At 38.4% G+C, this 21608-nt stretch overlaps 1 long non-coding RNA gene across 1 annotated transcript in view; it reads left to right on the top strand.

The window, feature by feature from the left end:
* The window catches only part of LOC142064355 (uncharacterized), a 138227-nt gene that overhangs the window by 93429 nt on the left and 23190 nt on the right, over positions 1-21608 (top strand). The window contains exon 5 of the long non-coding RNA XR_012663063.1: positions 7208-7354. This is a non-coding gene — a long non-coding RNA (uncharacterized LOC142064355). The remainder of the gene's footprint in view (positions 1-7207; positions 7355-21608) is intronic.

The raw sequence follows: 21608 nt of genomic DNA, 5'->3' as shown, positions 1-21608 counted from the left end.
AGACATTGTGTAATGAAAGAATGCTTGAACTATCTTTTATAGCACAGATAATTGACTTGTCTCCACTTACATATTACAGCAATGATGGAACCATGTACGAATCTCAGATTAGTCAGGACCATTGGACCAGGCTGCCAACATACAATGAGTTAAGTGGTCCCTTTTTCTCTGAATGCTCTGATGAAAAACTGGTATAATAATTGTACTGGAATGGCCTGCACCTAATCCATGGGGATCCCCACTGAAAATCCCTGCTTCCACGGGGTGGGGTGATTGTACAGCTCAGGAGTGGGTGGAGGTATTTTATCATTCTCTGTCGCTTGACCAGGAGATGGCAGTAATTCCCTTTGCATCAGTCAGCGCAAAAAAGATACTCAGAAATGCAGACAAGGCATATAGGGGAGGGAGGAAGAAATTCACAAAACAGCTTACTAGAGCTAAGTGACTAAAATTACATTGCAGCCAACAGAAGGAATATACCTAAGCTCTTGTTTCTGTGACTATTTTCACTATTTCTTTGGTTTCTAAAAGAAAGACAAATTATTGCAAAGATACACAGCTCCCAGAGCTTTCAGTTAGGTATTATTTTTAGCACTAATCACATCTGCATATTGCAGAAAGAACAACACATTTCTAGCTGGCATTCAGCAGCTGTATGTTAATGTTATTTGGGAAAATATGCTCAAAAGCTTGTACATTAGAAAGAACTTGAATATGCAGAAGAGACCACCTTTTCCCCAGGCACCTCCACAGTGAAATGCACAATATTCTTGTACCAGTGCTGTGGCTCTAAACACACAGCTTAGCAGCACTCCTCCATGCTCTTGCCCCTTTGTGTTGTATCCGTCTTCCCCCTTGCAACTTTATAGACGGATCACATCAATTATTGTGCTATCCTTAGAGCATAGCCTGGGTATGTTCTGTAAATCCTCTTCAGCCTCAGTCTCAGCCAACCCTTTCACCCTACTCACATTGCTCCTGAACTTGCCTTCTGAAAGAAACAGTAGGAATTCTGTGCCTATGCCTTAAACTCTTACTCTCTGGTCTGAAAAATCCATATGCACAAAAAAAAATCTTTTGAAACGGTATTTCCCTCATTTTGCTCAAGTTCTAGAAATGTTCTACAGAGGGAATATCCAGGCAGGACTGCTGAAAGATATACTGAATTTGGTGTGGCTATTAAAAGGTATTAATGATAACCACATTTCAAAATCATATTTATTCTGGAAATACAAGAGTTATAAATTTATTAAATTACCTTGACAGATCCATGTGTGGTATAATGGATGCTGCCCCATTCATTTCAGTCCAAAAGATATATGTTGATTTTTACCAACCAAGAATCTGGCAGAATGAGTGGAGGAATATAACACTCACCCTTTCACCAGTCAAAAGAGTTAATGTTTCAAAAGTAATGATGACATTCCTGGCAAACAGCTCACAGAAGCTCCCATGAGAGACATTTTTTACATCAAATATTCATTACATCATTACAAATATACACCACCAGTTAGTCAACAATGGTATGTCAGTGTAAGAAAAGGCAAGGGTCTTTCTGTAAATTATGTCTAGTGGATTTTAAGACTTATGCAGGACAGATTATGTAAGCAAGGACTGTTGGAATAGGGCCTTTCTGCTTCTTTGTGATTTTATTTTCTATAGGTATGTGTGATGATTTCAGTGGTCTGTCTGAGCCATGTAATGCTGCTGTCACCTGCAGCTCATAGAAAAAGCCTTTATCCCTGCCTTGTCAGTCTAAACTCCTTCTACCACCCAGACAGAAAAACTCCTCAAGTCTTTTTGCAGGCTGGCATTAGCTACTTCCATATCACCCCATCCTCCATCTCCCAAACATATAAATTCCAGTCCCGTCAAGGTTATAGTGTCCTCCAGGCTTACACTGAAGCACTGCAGATAGTATGTCCTACATTCAATAGTTTTATGCCAGATCACACTATGTCAAGAAGGTATTTTGCAAGTAAATGTGAGCATACCCTGTGTGTGCTCCAAGCAACTGGCTAAACTTTATTTGAAGCCAAGAAGCTGAAAAGTCACATTAGCACAGCCTGGAGTGTTGTGGAGTAAATTCACATCACCCAGAGGGTGAAGGACAGGTATTGCTTTTCTAAAAATAATTCTTGTGCATCTACAAAAGCCAGTCCAGTTTTAGCTAGTTGTGGCTGTAACCAGTTTCCATTTAGGATCTCTCTTTATCTTAAGGGGCAATGAAGTTCTTTGTGATGGCCACAGTCCAGCCCTGTCTGGAGAGACTATCAGTGCCTTCAAATGAGTTAGACAATAAGTGATACTGAAAGGTTTTCTGAGGAACCAACTTTTGAATGATTCCATTGGCTTCAAAAAGATTGCACTTGCATTTGGGTAGCTATTTCAATCTGTCGCTAAGGAGAGTGACAACTTCTGTTTCAGCCATAACATGTAAATAAAATGCAGCCTTTAGTCTTTTAATGAATTGAAAATATATGTCAACACTGGGTACCTCAGTGTGTGTCACCTTGATGGAAGCACGCTGCCGCAGCATTAATGAAAACAACATGGAAGAGGTTAGCATTATCTCTCCATTAGACTTCTATTATCCTGTCTTACAATAATCCAAAGAGAGAAATAACATACTTTGTATTCATATTTATTTGCTTTATGGTGTATTATCACATGCACATTAAAAAGTGTAACTGTTGCAACATTACTGCACTATTTGATCAATATAGAGTGAAGACTTTTTCTCCCATTAGCCAGTATTTACTCACAGAGTTTGCTTTTGGGAAGTTTCTTTAAACACTTCTTACATTCTTTGTATACTTCCCATCTATTGCCTCACTAGCAGTACTGCATATTGATTATACAATATCATTGATTATATATTGGTTTACATTTATATTGTGGCCATCTGATGAGGTTTTAAAGATTCATTTCTTCATGTCAGCTTGTTGGATTTACCCCCATATGGTCACAAAATCATCAAAGCAAATACAAGGCTGTCCTGGCTTGTCCTGGTTTCAGCTGGGATAGAATTAATTTTCTTCCTAGTAGTTGGTACAGCACTGTGTTTTGGATGTAGTTTTAGTTGTTGCTAAGTAGTGCCTACACTAAGTCAAGGATTTTTCAGCTTCTCATGCCCTGCCAGCCAGAAGCCGGGAGAGGGCACAGCTGGGACAGTTGACCCCAACTGGCCAAAGGGCTGTTCCATACCATATGACATCATGCTCAGTACATAAACTGGGGGAAGCTGGCTGGGGGGCAGCGACCGCTGCCGGGGCACAGGCTGGGCATCGGTCGGAGGGTGGTGAGGAATTGCATTGTGCATCACTTATTTGGTATATTCTTTTTTTATTATTATTTCCCCTTCCTTTTCTGTCCTATTAAACTGTCTTTATCTCAACCCACAAGTTTTACTTTTTTTCCCCTGATTCTCTCCCCCATCCCCACGGGGTAGAGGGGGGAGTGAGCGAATCGCTGTGTGGGGTTTGGCTGCCTGCTGGGTTAAATCACAACAATACATGAAACAAATTATGAGTTAACTGTTTTTAGTGAGAGAATCAATTAGTTCCAAAGACAGGTGCCACAGCACAACTCAATTATGTCAGAAATAATATGACTAGCAGGCAAAATGGAAAGGTCCAAAAAGTCATTTTCCATTGCTGTTTTACTGCAAAATAATCTGCATATAGATATACGGTATATAATACTGATGATAAGCTTGAGAAGTTGTATTTTTCTTGGATGTGATTACTATAACTGGATTAACATGTCACAGTGACAGTGTATCGTGTTTATTTAACCTCAGACTGAGATTTGATCATTAGAAGGAATCGCTTCACAATGTCTTGTCTAGACTACCTCTTCACATTTTCCTTTAAAAATGCCAAGTTTTTTCCTTTTGTCTAACCAAAACAAACTGTGATTTAAATTGTGCCCAGGCCTGTCATTTTCCAATATTTTGTAATCTATTCCCCAATTGACAAGCATAACTGTCCTTTTTCATTTGCCCTTTACAAAAGCTAAGCCTTTGCAATTTTTGCCAGATACTTGCTGTCTGCTTCCTTGATCCTAGTCAGAAATCCTATTTACAGCAACTATATATTCTCAGAAGTTTAAGATAAAGAAAACCAAAACCCATTAGGGTCAGTGATTCCATTTCAAACCTAGGTCAGGGCAGACAACCTTAAAAACCACTGGGTATATCATCCAGTAAAATGATATCCACTTCAATTCACCCAAAAGTTACGGCTCCAAGAGTACAATAGAACATGGAGTTCCCCACATCTGGAAATCACAATCATGCTCACACTCAACATCAATTTCCTTCCATCCTAACTTTCAGCTAATATTATTCCAACCTGAGCACTGGCATCAGAGCAGATGTGTCCCCTCACTTAACAACTGCAACTTTTTCCAAATGGCCTCTAATCTTATTGGTTTTCAAGCTGCAGGATAAAAAAAATCTGTCAATAAACATAGCTTCAGCTTCCTAAGTCCCTCTGTAATTCTCATTCCAGTCAATGTCAGAGTAATTGCAGTTTCATATGATCAATGTCCTAGCCCAAGTACAGTCTTCCATCTGCATAAATATTTCCTGATCTGTCTTTTCACCTAGCCCTGGAAGATCAGTAATTGTTTTCTATTATAATCATTTTACCATTTCAGTCTTTAGCCTCAAGTTCAAGGTGCCTCTGAGTTGCCATCCATGTGAATGTTATTCTGTTTTCAGCATAATATCCTTCCTAATTTATACTGTCATATCTCCTTCTCCTTTCTCAGTGAGAATTGCCTGTCCTTAAACTCCGTATCTGGGTAATGTAATATTACAGCTTGTTCCTGAACTGGCCACATTTCAGTTACTCCAATTACACCAGACTTGTCTTTAAGCAGCAGATGTCCTTGCTCTTCCAATCTTGTTTTCTGTTTCCCCCTTCCCCATCGTGCCCTCCAGCACACTAAGTATTCACTTGCTAAACAGTAAACAGAAGCTGGTCTGCCTCATTCAAGCACTTTTCATATCTGAAATGGAAGGGGGGTTGTTGTGCAGTTACCATCTCTGTGGAATAAAACTATAGGATCTCATATCAGATAGGGATTGGCCCCAGTTTCAACAATAGGAGGTGCTCAGTAAAACCCTTTAACACAGACAAGGCAAAACAGCATTACATAGGAAGAGTTTTCCCATCTTTGTAGCTCATGTTAGCTCCTAGAGTGCCAACTCTAACTTTTCCCAGATAGAGGGAGGCCCATACAGCAGTTGTAAAAGAGCATCTGTATTAGTTTCTGGTCACCAGTTGCTAAAAGCTAGAACAAACGTCAGTGCACCTGTGAAAGGACAGGTCCAAAACTCATAGACGTCTGTGGAGATTTTCACTTCACTTGAATGTTTCTGGATCTCAAAGTCAGGCTCTTCATCACACAGCTTACAACATAAGTTTTGCCATTTATTTCCACAGATATGTCTGCCTTAGCAAGAAGACCAATATGTCCTTCCTTTGTCCTTAGGCTGGAATGATTACAGTCCATCTGTCACTCTGCCTTTTATTCCCAAGGGGATAGGTGTGTAGTCTTACATTTTCTGTTTTACGTCTCCAGGAAACCTGGCTGTACTATTGCCACATCTCTAAACACCAGAGGCCTCTCCTCCTGCACTAGGGAAATACAGCTTAACACCCAAGCTCATCAATGTTGGTCATAAAAACGGCATAAGTTTTTCTAGCTCACACACTCACTGCACATTTTATTTTATTTTACTTGAATACATGTATTGCGTATGCATTAAGCAGGCTATGCCAGAAGCATCATTCCAGAAACACATTTAACTCGACAGCCTGCTCAAGTGGAACAGCAGTGGTACTCATTACATATAAGACTGAAAGTCCTCCCAGAGCAGAGACTTCCAACAGAAGCTTTCCTTCCCCTCTCTGACTTACCAAGAACAGAGGAATTGCTATTCTGTGCCTCAGTTCTGAGCAACACATCGCCATGTTGGATTCAAAGTGGATGTAGTCAGGATACGACAACCCAGATAAAGGGCAATTTTGTTTCTCAGAATACGCAGATAGGAGTAAAATGGTAATCCGTTGTATGCAAGTTCAATAAAAACAAGCCAAGCTGCCTGTGTATATTTGTTCTCACTAGTATCACTTTGAGCAAACATGGGTTAAGTTTAAATTTCTGATCTAACTACATTGAAATTACAGAGCAGTGGCATCTATGAATTCGTCCTTCTGTAATTTCTTTCATATGAAAAGTACATTTTATCTCCATTTTCTTGCATTTAAAAAAAATTAGAACGTTTGGCATTTTAAGTGCCTACAAATGAGTTGACAGAGTGCCAAAAAGAATACATGTTAGGAGCGTGATTAAACATTCTGTAACTGAAACAGGTAAAGTATCAGTGGCATGAGGTGCCTTCCAAAAAAGCATCAGAGGGTTTTCATTGTGGTATCTTTGATGGAACAATAAAATATCTTGAAGCCCTGAGAAAGCAAAGTCAGGTACGTGACCACTTAGTAACTTCAATTCAAGTACAAGTGAAAAAGAATTATTAGAAATATCTTTTTTTTATCTTCTTTTCACAAGTCTAACCAATTTCTAGGGCTGAAGAGGAGCAGAAGTTAGCAAGGTCATGGATACTGTGAATATAAAGTGTCTAACTCATATTAGCTCTTCTGTACTCTATAAACGGTAGTTAAATGATCCTCACAGCTCCCAGGCTAAATAGGCTGATTTTACAAGTGGAAAAGTGCTAGCTCAGCTGTCCAATCTGACATGGGCATAGGTGTTCTTTTTCACTCAGTTACCTAGATTGAAGCAGAAGATACCTTGCCTAGAAGAAAGTCAGATACAAGGGATGGAAAAAAATCCAGCCCTGAAATTTCCATCTTCCTGCTGTCTTATTTGCAAAAGAGGAGGAAGAGATGAGAAATTTAATTTTGAGAAACATCTCATGGAGCAGTGTGCTGTGCCCCATGTGTGAGGCTGGTTTGTTCACTAGCAGTTAGCTCAGCTTTCCTTTTCTGCGTTGAGTTTCTCTGTCATTACAAGGTCAGACTTGCTGCAGAGACTAGAGAAACTGCAGTCCCAATGCATTTATATCATTACAGTGTTAACAAAATTCTCTCAGAACCAGCACTCTATTTAGAGCAGTACAAGACCCATCTGAAGCAAGTAAAGCTCACTACTGTTACTTTTATTTATTCCACAGGTGCTAAGAGCCAGATCAGAAAGACAACCGTACTGCGTCAAAGCTGCCCTGATTCCACAAGAAACTTGTCCTGTCCTCCCAGCTCACCAGCCTGCCCAGGGCAGCTGAGGTCTCTGTGGTTTCCCTGAGGGTCCTTCATAATACGAGGTAATTTTGTACCATTTACATACACTGTGCACTCTCAGACTGCAACCAGGACAAAAATTCTTATAGAAAGATTTCACTAGCCTGCCTTTATGGATTATAATGACCATTCTTAGTCCTAACTGACCAGAAAAGAGATGGCAAATGTCACTTTTACCTCAAGTTCACAAATATTTGCTGTTGTTAGAAGGGAGATGTGATTTCCCTCCTTAGGATAGGTGGTTTCCTTGGTTTCCTGGCAAGAAATGCATATATTTACAATACTAAGACTCCTAGTCAAGTTTGTGTTACCAAACATTCGTGTCCTAGAAATACTGCGGTTTCCTATTACTTATTACACCAACCATGTATAATGCCATATGGCCTTAATAACATGCCTGTCACTTTCAGAGAGTAATTACTTCAATTTTGGCAGCATTAATCTGCAATATTTGCTGTCTCTTTGGATGACATCGTAATGGTGCAATGCAAAAGTGATCAACATCTCTCAGGCTGTGAGAAAGGCAGTGTCTGAACAGATTATGATTTAAACCAGGCAAGGGCATTTTTCTTGAAAAACAATAAATTATTTTCACTAATGCTATTTTTAGGAATATTTGAGAAGGGAGGAAGGGACGACATTATTCATATAGAATTGCTAAAATCCTCCAAGATTCAAAATTTGAATATAAAATAATGCAGGATACCCTCTGCCTGTTTCCAGATCACTCCAAAAAGTAAAAAATATGACTGCTAAATTAGAAAAAGTAGTTTATGATTGTATTCTGTGGTCAACAAACCAGCTAAGGACACCACTTATATTTGTAGGTTGAGTACAGATTTCAAATCCTTCTACCAGTCTAATTCTGGAGGATTATAGTTTTAATTGCTGAATAAAAGAGATGCTGTGGCTTTGTAACTGATTAGAGATCCTCTACAAGAGTCCATGAGCTGGATGTGGCCACCCTCTAGGTATTGCAAAACTGCTTCATAAATTTGTGAAGCATTACTTCACACGTTACTAATCGTATATATCAGGTAGTCTCAAATGACTTGTGACCTGATTTGGTCTCATTACCCATGTAGTGAAGTGATGTCTGCCACGATTTTAATTGCTTGCAAGTCTGAGAAGTGGAAACAGAAGTCAGAATTTGTTGGCCTACACAAATACCAAGTAAAATTAACATGCTGAAAGTCTGGACTTATGTGCACTTCATCCTGTGCACACATAAACTAATATCCTGTCAAGACCTACATACGTTCTTAGCATTATTACCATTAGCATCCCTGCTGATGTGAATGGAAGTAGAGTTAGCATATGAGCCTGAGCAGAACTAGGAGCAGAATGACATTACCACAAGGCAAGACAAAAAGCTCAGAGGTAGTACAGGGCTGTATCATATCTTCCTTGTCCAATCACTCACGAGAACCTGTGGAGATCCAATGCTTTGATATATGATCATACTTAAAGTGATCATCCTATGGAATATCTGTGTAAAAGGTCTTTCCTAGGCAGAAGGAAAGTCCACCTGCTGTAGAAGACCAATAAAGCCTTCACTTGCCATTCTATTGTCTTTACATGCTCAGTCCTGACCATAAGCACAGTACCTCAGTGCACCTGAGCACTTTTAGAAACTGCATACACTAAATAGCCTGGATGCTTACATACCCATTCACAAAGTCAATACCCATACACTTATGCCCATTTAACATACTCTGTATGTTTGTCAGGGTACGGACCTAATCCAGATTTTACAAATTTTTTTTCTTGGACAAATACTTTTACAGTTACAGTTCGATATTAAATGTTGATAGATCCATGTGACATGCTACATTGATGTTATAATAAGCTATATACATAGCAATACAAATGATCCACATTCCATTGAAAAGGGAAATTACTGACACTATATTCTGTGTTATTATGTCAGCTGGACGTATGTGTGAAGGAAATCTCAAGCAGGGATACGGTTAATGCACTTGCACAGAATCCAGGTCATTATTTGTCATTACCAGAATACTGGTCATTACTCAATACAGAACATCTCTACAATGAAAGGCAGGGAATTCAGCTACGCAGCAAAATTGTGGTGTTCCTAATGAAAGAAGTCACCTTGGATTTTCAAGGGTTCCACTGAAACAGAGCGGTGTCTGTCCCTACAGAATGAGAAAGAGACTCACAACAGAATTTGAAAAGAGTGATATCACAGGCTTTGTCCAATTATGGAGAAAACATAGGCTTATTTCTAAGCCTGGCAGTTGATTGCTATATATGTCAATTGTCATTTACTATGCACAAGAACATGATGATCCACTTTTTCCTCCCACCACATATTTCATTGTAAACAAGGAATAGAGACATTCCTTCGGCGTGTTCTACTTTTCACAAACTGCCACTCATTTCTGACACTATCATTACCGATTATGGTTTTTGTATAGGACAGAATGATTAATCATTTTTGTGAAACCACACAAGCTGGTAAATGAAAGACAGAAGGTACTTTGGTATGAAAATCCTGAGTCCAGGTGGACGCAAGCCTACAAAATAAAATGGCATTGAAGATTCTGAAAGCAGTTAAGGTGTTACTGTGGCCAGTTCCAATAATAAAAACAGGCTTTATTTTTACAGGATATACCATAACATATAGAGCAAGACAGTATCTTTTTGGTGGTGTTTTCTAGCAAATTAAATGTCAAAATTTGTATTTATTTCATTGGATGAGTCTAAAACAAAGCAGAATGCCTGTACTGTATAGACATCTTTTCTGCTGCTTCATTGCTCTCCTCTGAGCTCTATGAAGCACTTGAGGACACTGACCTGCTTTTCATATCCTCAGGTACAGTCAAGCAATTCTTTAACAGTATTTCTATGCCATAAGATCTAATCCTGTGTAAAGATTTTAGGTACCTTTGAGCAAGAAATCCTGCACAGCAGAAGTCACATAATCGTATTAGTGCAGCTCTCCACAGGGGCTAAATAGCCTTGTTGAGAAGGACTTTGCTAGGCAGGGCTTCTCAGCTCAACCTTGGCAGCTCCCTGGTGGTAATTCAGTTATCTGCTTTGTGCTGTGCAGACACCCCTTTGTTTTCCTTTACCTAAGATCTGGATCACCCTCAGCTTCACTTCTGCTGTTTCTTTCCCTAGCCTTGCTGGTTCCCCAGTCTTTTATTGCAGATCAAGAAATATATGTGGCTGCTCTCAAGATTATGAAATAATATTAACCGCTTCATTTCAGTGGGAAGAACTGCTGCATAGCTAAAAAATGAAGATGTCATTTCCACTCTAAGCAAGCAGGGACCATGCTTCCTTACTAGCACTTTGCAGTATTTGTGGCCACCTTCACGAGAATTTTAACATAAAGGAATGAAGTACAAGTGTGCCCATCACTATTCAAGGGGATGTCTGAGATCTTCCGTTGCTAACTGAGCCTTTTTTGCCCCTTTGGTCACTGAAGTTTAGCGTGCTGTCAGAGGCAGCGTAATTTCTGGTGATTACAGGTTTATTATAAAAGTATTGGTGAAATATTCCGGTCTGGCTTCCTGCTTATATGTTCCCTAGGGTACACAATACCCTAGAAATATGCTGCTGAGATCAAGACTGAATTTTCTGTGGGAAACAAGAAAGGACAATCCAGAAGAACAGTATGATCAGTCTTCTATATGCAATAACCTGCATATAATGATCTTCTCTGTCAAAAGTCACAAGGCTCTTGCTCAGGGGGCCAAGGAGGAGAGGGACCTTCAACAAGAGTTCATAGGTGGGAAATCAAATGGCAGAAGGCATTTGGAGTACCTGCTGTTGGGTCCCTGAGTGACCAGCAACATCAGTCTCAGCAGCTGCTGCTAGCTCAGTTTCTCTAACAGCAAGGATTCAGGATACCTATCAGACCTTATTCCAACACCAATGACAGTTGCTGGTCTTCTGAATCTGAAAACTCTCCAGTGTCGAATGTACAAAAACTGAGGGAGCAAGGCAGGCAGGTGGGGATTGGAACAGCATTTCCTAAAGAGCAAAACTAAATACAGCAGAACAGAGCTAAATATTCAGAAAGTTTCAGGGACATAGTTTTAATTATTGAAGAAATTGAGTGGCATCTCCAAGGATTTTACAAACCTTGTCATAAAGACAAAGTCATTCTGATGGAAATGATCCACTGCAGAAACGTTGGAGACAAAACACTCCTCAGAACTCAGATGCTGAATCAATTTTCTGTGATTTAATTATTCTCTATGCATCAAATACATATTACATTACACCCATCTACACTGCAATTATCAAATCCATACTCGTATCCAATAACAAATGTGACATAAATCAGTTAGAGTAAACGTTGGTGAAAGAGACTTAAGAATGCTTTTGAGTCCATATTTAGAACAGACCAAAAGAGTGCATGTAGTTCTACTATTATTCAGTTGTAATGTGGTAACTTGTTAAGCCACAGTAACTCGATTGTGTACCAGCTCTTTAGTGACTCATCTGATTATGTAAACATGTTTAAATGCGTAATTATAACTTCTTGCATGTTGCAACTGCACACTTAACTTTTAAATTAACAGTCCTTTTATCTTTTTAAATATCCAAGTGATAGAAAATTATAGCATATTTATGTGAGAGTCTAGATTGTATCTTAGTTTTTCTCATATTTTCCTGTCCAAATACAAATAATTTAACTGAGAATTCTACATCTAATTAAAGAAATCCTGTCCCTAAATACCCTTGTGGTTCTGCACCCAAATTACTTTCTTCTTTCAGCAGTACGGCACAGCCTTCCCAAAGATGGATGTAAGCACAGTGATTGTTTGTTTCAAGGTTGCTATTAAGAAGGAACAAGATCAATCCTGTAGGTCAGCACAGGAACTAGTGGAGGAATGCAGCACCTGGGTGCAGGGTGTAGTTAGCAGTATTTATGCTTACCAGGCTATTATTCTCTGTGGCCTGCATTGTATATCTATAATTTCTGAAGACAGATCTGCCATTACACACATCACCCAGTGAGTGCAACAGAAAGATTTATCAGCACATTAAGAAATGTCTTTATGAAGAACAAACAAATACTTCCCTCAGTGAAATTAAAATTAAATGTTGGTGGCACGGCTGCCAAATGTTCATCTGCACTCAAATTGGTTTGTACTGAGATCAAGGATCAGATACTTTTTCAACAATTCTAAATCTCCTGAGGGCCAAACTGTGGAAAGGGGACCCAATGTTGGATTGGCAAGTAAGCAGAGAAGGGAATTGAAAAGCAAAAGAAGAAAATAAATGAAAGATTAATGGCATTAGCAGAAATCTATTTGTTCTGCGGAAGGTTTTAAGATATCAGCACCTCTTGTCTGATTATCAATGACAAATAAGTGCCAATGAGATTCAGCATTGCCCCTGTTGTGAATACCAAGGCAATATGCTCAGTTATGTGTGATCTCCAAAAATTCTTTCAAATACTATAGAAAACTACAGTTACAGATAAATGCTCACAAAGACTGACACGGTGGCATGGCATTTGATTTAACCCCAAGGTCTAACCACTTTAGAAACACGAACACCTTCTTTAGCAGCTCTTTCTGCAACCTTGTTCTTATATACACAAAAAACAGGAACAAGTTGAAATTTTCATCCTTCCCAAGCTTATACTATAACTAGGAAAGAAGAAGTACCAGGTGTTCTTATCACTGTATATACAATATGTTCACAATAATGAACCCTACAGGTCCTAGATGAAGGGATTGTGTCACTCCAGTTTCCCTGTGTGAAAGCTTGCTAGTAGCCTCTTCTGTTGGAAAACTGATCATCTAAAACTGCTGTAAAGTGAATTGGTTGTATCAAATGCAGCGATGCACCATGGGTGCAACTTAACTTGCAAAGTCCCAGCTCTTTTCATAGACATCTATAAATCTTTGCCCTTTACACCAGAACTATCATGCATCCCAGCTTGCTAAACCCTCCTAATTTAATGACACATATTTATTTGGAAATACTGTAGCAGAACAGCTTTAGAAGCATTACTTTGGCATTACACTGTGAGAAATTATGGTGGTTTGGGGTCTTCTAGCCTAATTAGATTCCATTTTGTTCAGTCATCCTCAAATGAAACTTCTATTTTCAAAGGATTTTGTGAAAAGTCTGCTAACGAAAGAGAATTTATAGTATTTATGGAGCAACAGTATAAATGGAATTTAATAGCCAAGTGCCAGCAGGGAACTGTCTAATCTTTATTGAATGCTGATTAGCGACCAAGGATTTCTGGTGAGATAATGAGCCCTGGCCTGGCTTCTCTCCAGTTTTTGACACTGGCACCAATGTACATCTACTAATTGCTAGAGGAATACATATAGTAACTGAACTTCAACGAATTAGTGGAGATTTAACCAAGTCATTGATGTTTATATCTTTGAAATTCACAGAAGTCAGATAATCACCACAGGCACTTAACGTACACCTTAGTTTATCCTATGCAAATAAATTAAGAGATTAATTTCCAGAACTGTGTGACTCCTCAAGAAACTTAGCACTGCAATGAGAATGTGTTACAATAACTACCATCAATCCAGACCTAGAAACTAAAACTGGGCTTATTCAGTTTGGCATGGGACCAATAAGCCCTGCACATCTAGAGTGATTTCAGGTCCTTGTAACGGGATCTGCCTGTGAACTTAATTATCAGGCCCCAAAAATTCAAGTGACCAAATCAAAATCACTGAATGCTGAGAACTTTAACATCTTGATCCATTTTTTCTATCTTCACTAAGAAAGCCACCACACTGAAACTTGAGAATTTAAGTCAAAAACTCGCTTGCACAGCCAAGCATAGAATTATGCATTTCTAGGATCAAGGCCCCACATTTTTTAAGCTTTTGTATTTGAATGGAATTTTGTCTCCATTCAGCAATCCCCAAAACATCTTTTCCCTAAGCGCTAATAAACATTTAAAAAATCATGACTAATTATGTAATTGCAAAAATTTCACTACAAATCTCAAGGTCTGTAAAAATGGCAGTAAAATGAAAAAAAGAAAATCACAAAAAACCCCACCCCACAACCAAAAAAAACCAAAAAAACCCCAACCCGAACCCAAAAACCCAACAAACCAAAACCACTCCAAATACTGCTTTCCTTCTCCTGCTGCATGCAGAACAAAATGATTCCACAAGTGTAACACTCAGGCTGGGTGCCCCAGAGCAGAGTTCTGGTTCCCCTCTGTCTCCCATCAGAACTCCAAAGGTAACCACAAACCTTAAGTCACAATATCTATCAGTGCATGTTCTTGTCACGGCATTAGGATCCCCCAGCAGTTACATACCTGAATGATAAAGCCCAACAATGCATTGAAGAAAGTTTATTCCCCTTTCCCCATTGTACCATAAACCTTAAATATCCTCTTAAGTTTACAAGAGGGATACTGTCACTAATTGGAATCTGTTAAACAAGTGAGAATAAAAGACCCAATAATACGCGGATGCCAGTGGATAGGTGTAACTGATAAAGAATAAGACCACTGTCAAAGCAATATAAGCATTATAAGTAATATAGATTGAGGGAAATTTCAAAACAGTTATTTGACTAAATAAAATTGGAAATTATAAAAGGAAACAAATATGTTCCATCCAGCTAAAAAATGCGCTCCCTATATATATACCTATAATTGCTATTTTGGCTTGGGAAGAAGCTGCAGGCACAATCAACCTAGATAGCATTTCAAACCTATTGTATTGTCATGAATGTATACACCTTTAATGGGTGGCTACAGATTGTAATTACATCTCAATGGGTGAGAGAAACAATTACTTCAGATTCAACAGTACAAATCCCCAAAGCTGGAATGATGCATCTGAGAAATCTCTTGCCGTTACTCTATTCTAGATAAGAAATTCAGGTTGTTTTGACCCAATTCAAGATTGCAAAAAAACCTGAGTCTATAAAATGACAGTCCTAAACAGGGAGGTGGAGAGGGAACACACAAGATACAAGAGAACAGTGACATTATCATGAGGTTACCAGTGGCATGAACTGACAGCACTTGAATTACTCTGTAAGAATTGCCTGTAGGGAAGTTTTCAGTTTGTTAGTTGCAAAGCACTTTGAAGAATAAACTAAATTCACTATGGAATGGTGATAAGTACACACATATGGAAAACTACTGGGGGCTTGCTAATCTCCTGCAGGTTTTTCTTATTTGTCTTCCCTTTTGCTTATCTACCACTAATACGGAAATAGAGAGGTGAGAAACTGACTGATTAACCTTATGCAGAAGATGGGTAAATAATTTCATGCTTATTAGCATACAAATCAACGCAATGGTTTTCTGGAAAATTTCCTCTAAAATCCTTTTGGAACTTCAAAAGCTCTGCAAAATCTGTGTTGATGGCATGATCTTCTATAGGTATCTCCTACAAAGCATTTTTCAAGTTCTGTCTCCCTGAAGTATTTAATTAAAAAAAACCCAAACAAACCAAAATAAAACCAAAAAATGTGTTAGACTTAGTATTCACCTGTATCCACAAAAATAAATGAAATTTTATTGCAGCGATGACCTTCTGTATAGCTCAGAAAATAAACTTTGCTTATGCATCTATGTACTGTAGCCTGCAGCTAACCTAATTTATCTAATTAATTTATTTCCCATAAGGACTACAGTGACTAGCAGGTGGTTCTTCACCTTCTTCCAGCTGCAAGATAATGCATGCCAGGAGATCTGTGTGAGCTATGCTGCTATTCTGGGCACCATAGAAGGACTGAACGCCAGGGAGATCCGTGCTCTCCTAACTCTGTAATGAATGGGGTTTTTCTTGTGCTCTCAGGAGAAAGGCGTATCTGTCAGTGATTGTAACCTGTTGCTTCTGGGATTTCTCCTAATGGGAGCTTTTTAAAAGTACTGTAGTTACCGTCATTGCATGTAAGGACCGTGGGGGATGGAAACCTTCAAAATAGGAAGATTTTTATCCTTTTTATTTTCAGTTGCCCTGTCTCTCATTAAGACAAAAACAAAACCACAACATAACAACAAACATAGGTTTGTACAAACACAGGTACTGTGCTGCTTTGCACCGAGCAGATGAATCAGTGTAACATACCACTTTCCAGTTCCTCTGCACAGTGCTGCTTTGGGACTCGTGAGGTTGGATAGAATAAGTCAACTATTAGGGCCAGAGATAATTATTTCCTTGGATTACATTGGCCCTGCTCTCTTAAATGCACATCCCCTGAAACATTTCTCATTGTTGGAGGGTTCAGACAAAATCTGCACTACTTCTTTCCTCCTTATAACTGAGAATTAGACTTCAAGTGGGCATGAATATTCATCAATAACGCAGGACGTCTGAAAACTCTTTTAATTTATCAAGCAGCATAGGGATATAACTGGAGACAGTAGGTGGCAAAAAGTTCATAGCAATGGGTAGCTTCATGGGGTTTCTGGTTTTTTTTGAACTTTTATGACGAGTGAGAAACACTGCTGGTGTAGAAGGGGATGCATATAAGACACTGTTTCATAGACTTTTGTCTTTTTACAAAAGCAAAAAGCCAGAATGTGTCTTGAGTGTGGTGAAGAACTTGGATGTTCCCATTACTGAATATCATTCCTATTTATACCCTGTTGGATATTTGCTTAACAAGACAGAGCTGGCAGGTTGAAAAGCCTCTGTAACATAGCTAGTGCATGTGCAGAAAGTAATGGCAGGGATGTAAAATAAGACTATCAAAGTATTAATTTAAAGGACTTTCAGAATAAAATGAATTTCATTCTGTGTAACAATGTTTAAAGGCTGTGTTATGAATTTGTAGTGGGTCTAAGGGCACAGGAAAAAATATAAACCCTTTACACTTCTAAGGGCTTTTCTAATTTAAGCCCAGGATTTCAGTCAGAAATAAGAATTCTCACCCCTTCAGTCTGTCCCATTCCGTCTGTATCTGGGATTTCATTTAGGTCCTTTTTAAAACAGAACCTTTCTCTACAGTTTTGATTTAGATTCATTTTCCCATAGAACCTTTGCAAACCACTTCCTCTTATGCCTAGTGCTGAGACCTAAGGGGCCTTGTTTCCCCTACAAAGTCAAATTACAGGCATCTGAAACAAATGCAGAGGCTACAGAAGAGCATTCTTTTTTGGCTACAGCTTTCTCTGTTGATTTTTCTTAAATGAACTCTTGAATAAATTAAGAGGTTGCCTCTGACTTCTCAGAAGGTGAAAAAAAAAAGCAGTAAGAGCATATGATCACATGATAAAATGACTAAGAGCTACCAAAGACAATTGTTTAGTAAAATATTCCCAGTCTGGAAAGCTCAAGACATACATGTGAACACACACATATGAAAAGCATATACCACACTAGAGTGATCTCTGCATGCAAAGTGATGTAAAGAAAGTAGACCCCAGTCATTCAGTCACTGCAGTCTTACTTTTATTTGGCTTTGCTTAATAAAAATGTTCATTATATTTCTAAATTACATGATAAGCAGCCTCATTATAGGTATGCCTATTTGACCTACAATGAATTATACCTTTTGGCACCCAGCTTGGGCATCAGAAATTGTTGGTCACAAGCCATAGTCTGAGTGTGCCTTATTCTGAGAGCGAGTGACAGCTGTTGCTCGTTTGAGTCAACTTTTGGTATATTCCTTTACAGGTAATCAGGACAATTTGGAACATACATGATAAGAATGCTTTTCATCAGCAGTGTGTGCCATTGATGTGCTAGTAAGGTGGGAGAGTGTTTGCAATATACTGGAGAAATGTTGCAGAATCATTTCAAGATTAATTTATAAGTAGTGGACCTTTCTAGAGTAGCTATGGCCTATGGGTATAATTATATCTACTGTATTTTCAAGACCAGCAATTCTAGACATTTGCTATTGGCTTTGTATTCTTCCAAAGCAAGTGGAGAATGCAAAACTGAAAAGAAAAAAATCCTGTACACGGTGAACATCAGCTCTTCTGTAATTATAAGGTCATAAAAAACTGATTGAGAAATTTGGAATGCTTGTATCACACACCTTTTCTTGCTAATAGGATTTGGGTACTGCTGGAGATTATATTTGATATTAGATGTACCTCCAGTTTCCTCCAGGCTGGAAATTCCTGTGTTCCATGTTCCTGTTGCCTTAAGAGATTAGGAGGACTTCAGCAGGTCAAAGAGAGAACAACAAAGGGAAATTTGGGACACATAAAATGTTAAGGAAATTACTGGAAGAGATGGAGTTATACAATTGTGGGTTTTGCTAGGTTCAAAATTTCACATTCATATTTTATTACTTTAAAAATATATCTTTGCTCTACACTGCACAATCTTAAATTACTAGTTCTGGCCCATTTTGTCTTTCAAGGACTGGATTGTTGTTTCTGATTTTTTTTTTTAGTATCAACATATTAATCTGTTTTTCCTTCAGTCTTTCAGCACCCTCCAGTAACAGAAACGACATTAAAATCTCATCAACATTCTTTTAATATATTTATATATTAATATATTTAATATATATAAACCTACCTGTTTTGAAGCTTGTTTATATTATGGAAGGAGCACTTGGGGGGAAGAAAGGTGAAGACGTGTCTTTATTCTTCAAAAAGAGCAAATTTGTGCTTTGCTGACATCTGAATATGCCTGTCACAAAGTATCCCATTAAAAGATTATTATAGTTGATATAATCAAAAAGCTGTCACTTAAAGAATGGTCTCTCTCTCAAATGTGCATGCAAGACTTACCCAAAATTAGACCTCTTAATTTGCCCTCTAGTTCAAATTTTTACATTCAACTAGTTTCATTTTAATCTTACCATATCGTTAAAACACAAAACTCTTCACATAAAGAAATGACATCTGGTCCTTCCTGCAAATGTCTTCATACTATTTGTATACAGCAGAGATGTAACCTGGTAGGTGACTTTAATGTTCAGTCTCTATACGTGTAAGGCTTGGAATACTCTATCACCTTGGCTTGCTTAAGCTCCAAAGGAGATCTGGGCAAAAGCCATTATGGTTACTCAAGGCCAAAACTCAAATGTCAAGAGAAGCTTCTTAAAATATGAATCCTTACTAGAAAGCTCCATTTCTGGCTTCTCATTCTTCCAAACTTTGCCTTTAAAAATGATTTTGATATTTTTTAAAGGCATAGGGTTACATCAATTTACTGTAATTGAACACAGAAATAGAATATTGATTTGCACAGACTAACTGGACACCACCCATCCATTTACATGAATAAATGTCTAACAGGCACATAAAATTACAGCAACTACGCTTGAATATTGGACACTCAATTCCATTCCACCAGGCTTCTGAAGTGATGGAAAATCAAGGCTTTGGATTGTAAATTTAAGTTTCTCCAAAATCTTTTTTGCCTTGCTTTATTACCGTTGACAAACCATCTTTGCTTGGTTTATAATGTTCACTGAGTAATACAAAGGCCTGATACATATTATACTTGAGATAGGTAAGTTACATGATAAATTGAGTTCATTTTTCTTATGTTGTTAATTTAAAGACTAGTAATGTATTGCTGTTTCAAATAAGCTGCTGTGTTCTCTGAGTCTTTGACCATATATCCTTTGTACAGAGGTTATTTATTATTTCTATTGCACCACTGCTGTACATAGCTTCTTACAATTACTGATTATATGACAGGAGAAAGATTTCAGTCAATCATGGCCAAGAAGAAAAATGTAATTTTCCCACCTCTACTGATAGCTTTATGAGCATCAGGCGAAATTCATTCCTAGGTAACGTCATTGATTACAATGGCACCACAACAGCAATGAATTACGTGCTCACATCCCATTTATTTATCTGCCTTTTCACAGTTAGCCACCACAGCTTATCTATTCCATGCCCTGAAGAGGGACGGTGCAATGTTTAGGGTGTCTTATTTAAGGAATGGAGGACCTCTCTACATTTCACTTTGTACTGAACTTCCTCAGTCAACCCTTTCAGACTGCAGCCTCAATATCAATAGGCTAAAAAGCACCTCTTCTACTCTGCATCCACTGCATATATTTTAGTTATTTCCATTAGATGAAACAGCTTCAAAAGGGTGCCCTTACTCCCAGAGTACCCAAAAGCCTGATAGCAGGGCATTCTCCTGCCAGATGGAAGATCTGGATTCAAGGCCCTGCTACAAATCAGATTAAGTCTCTCACATCGTAGAAGAGTGAATGCTTTACAGTAGGCTCTTGGGTTTGATGAGGTGTATGTTCACCAAAAAAACCGCAGCTGCTTTCTCTGCAAAGCACCAAGACAAAGCACTCGAAACAGCTATCAGATTGAACTAACAGGTGGGAAAGGAACACTGATTTGAAACCCCCATGGGGATTATTTGTGAATTATTTCTTTAGGAAGATTGGCAGTTTCAGCAGTTACAAGGTACATGCTTCCTTACTTGCATCTAAGCTCCAAGAGGTTTTTGCTGCAGAGGAGCACGTGTTTTGGGATCCCAGCAGTGCTTCAGTGTTTTCCCCAGGCCTGAAAGTGATAGCTAGTTCCCTATCCTCAAATAACAAGAAAACTCCAGAAATTATTAAATAACAAAGCTACCTAGGAGACAAGATCTGCCATTTCTTTGGTCTGGTCAGAAGAGCAAAGGTCCCTTCCTTTTATTAAGTGTAATACCTGTTAATTTGTAGTGATTTCAGGTTAATTGCTACTTATATTTGGAATTTCTTACCTACTTAATTTGACTTGTTGATGAACTGTGTATGGCAAACTTAGAAATCTGGATCTGGGTCAGTGAGAGCAAAAGTTGCTGCTCTTACTAGCAGCTTTTAGAATACAGAGCATTAAATCTAGTTCAGTTAGGGTTTTTCTTCTAAAGGCATGATGTCCATCCAGCTCTTTCAGCAAGAGACATCCAGCATCTTTTCTTGAACAGCGAAGTACATCAGTATCTTTTTTACTTTATTTGATTAATGTAAATGATTTGCCAGCAGCAATCAGACTGTTTGCCAGGATAGTCATTATACAGTGACAGAGATTAGTGAGGTACTTAATCAAAAACAGCAGTGATTGATACTCCGTCAGTTTTGGTCTTTAATCAGTGAAGCTTTCATCCAATCATCAGCCATTAGAGAGTCTCATTTATCTGATTACTTTTGGAGTATTGGACTTAAAAAAGAAATGCATAAAGGTAAGCTATAGACTTCCTGTGACATTATCCAGATATATGACTGCTTTTTCAACTTTCTGCAGCAGGGAAAGAATAACCCGTATCAACAATTATTTATACAGGATGTTTTTTTCAGATGGTTGGGGTGAGGATAGGGAATTTTTTAGCTCAGCTGTAGAGCACTAGTAGAATTTAG

The sequence above is a fragment of the Phalacrocorax aristotelis genome, chromosome 13 (genome assembly GCF_949628215.1).
Source record: "Phalacrocorax aristotelis chromosome 13, bGulAri2.1, whole genome shotgun sequence".
In the NCBI taxonomy this organism is placed as follows: Eukaryota; Metazoa; Chordata; class Aves; order Suliformes; family Phalacrocoracidae; genus Phalacrocorax; species Phalacrocorax aristotelis.
The sequence above is the reverse complement of the archived record's forward strand: the minus strand, read 5'-3'. Positions and strand labels throughout refer to the sequence as shown.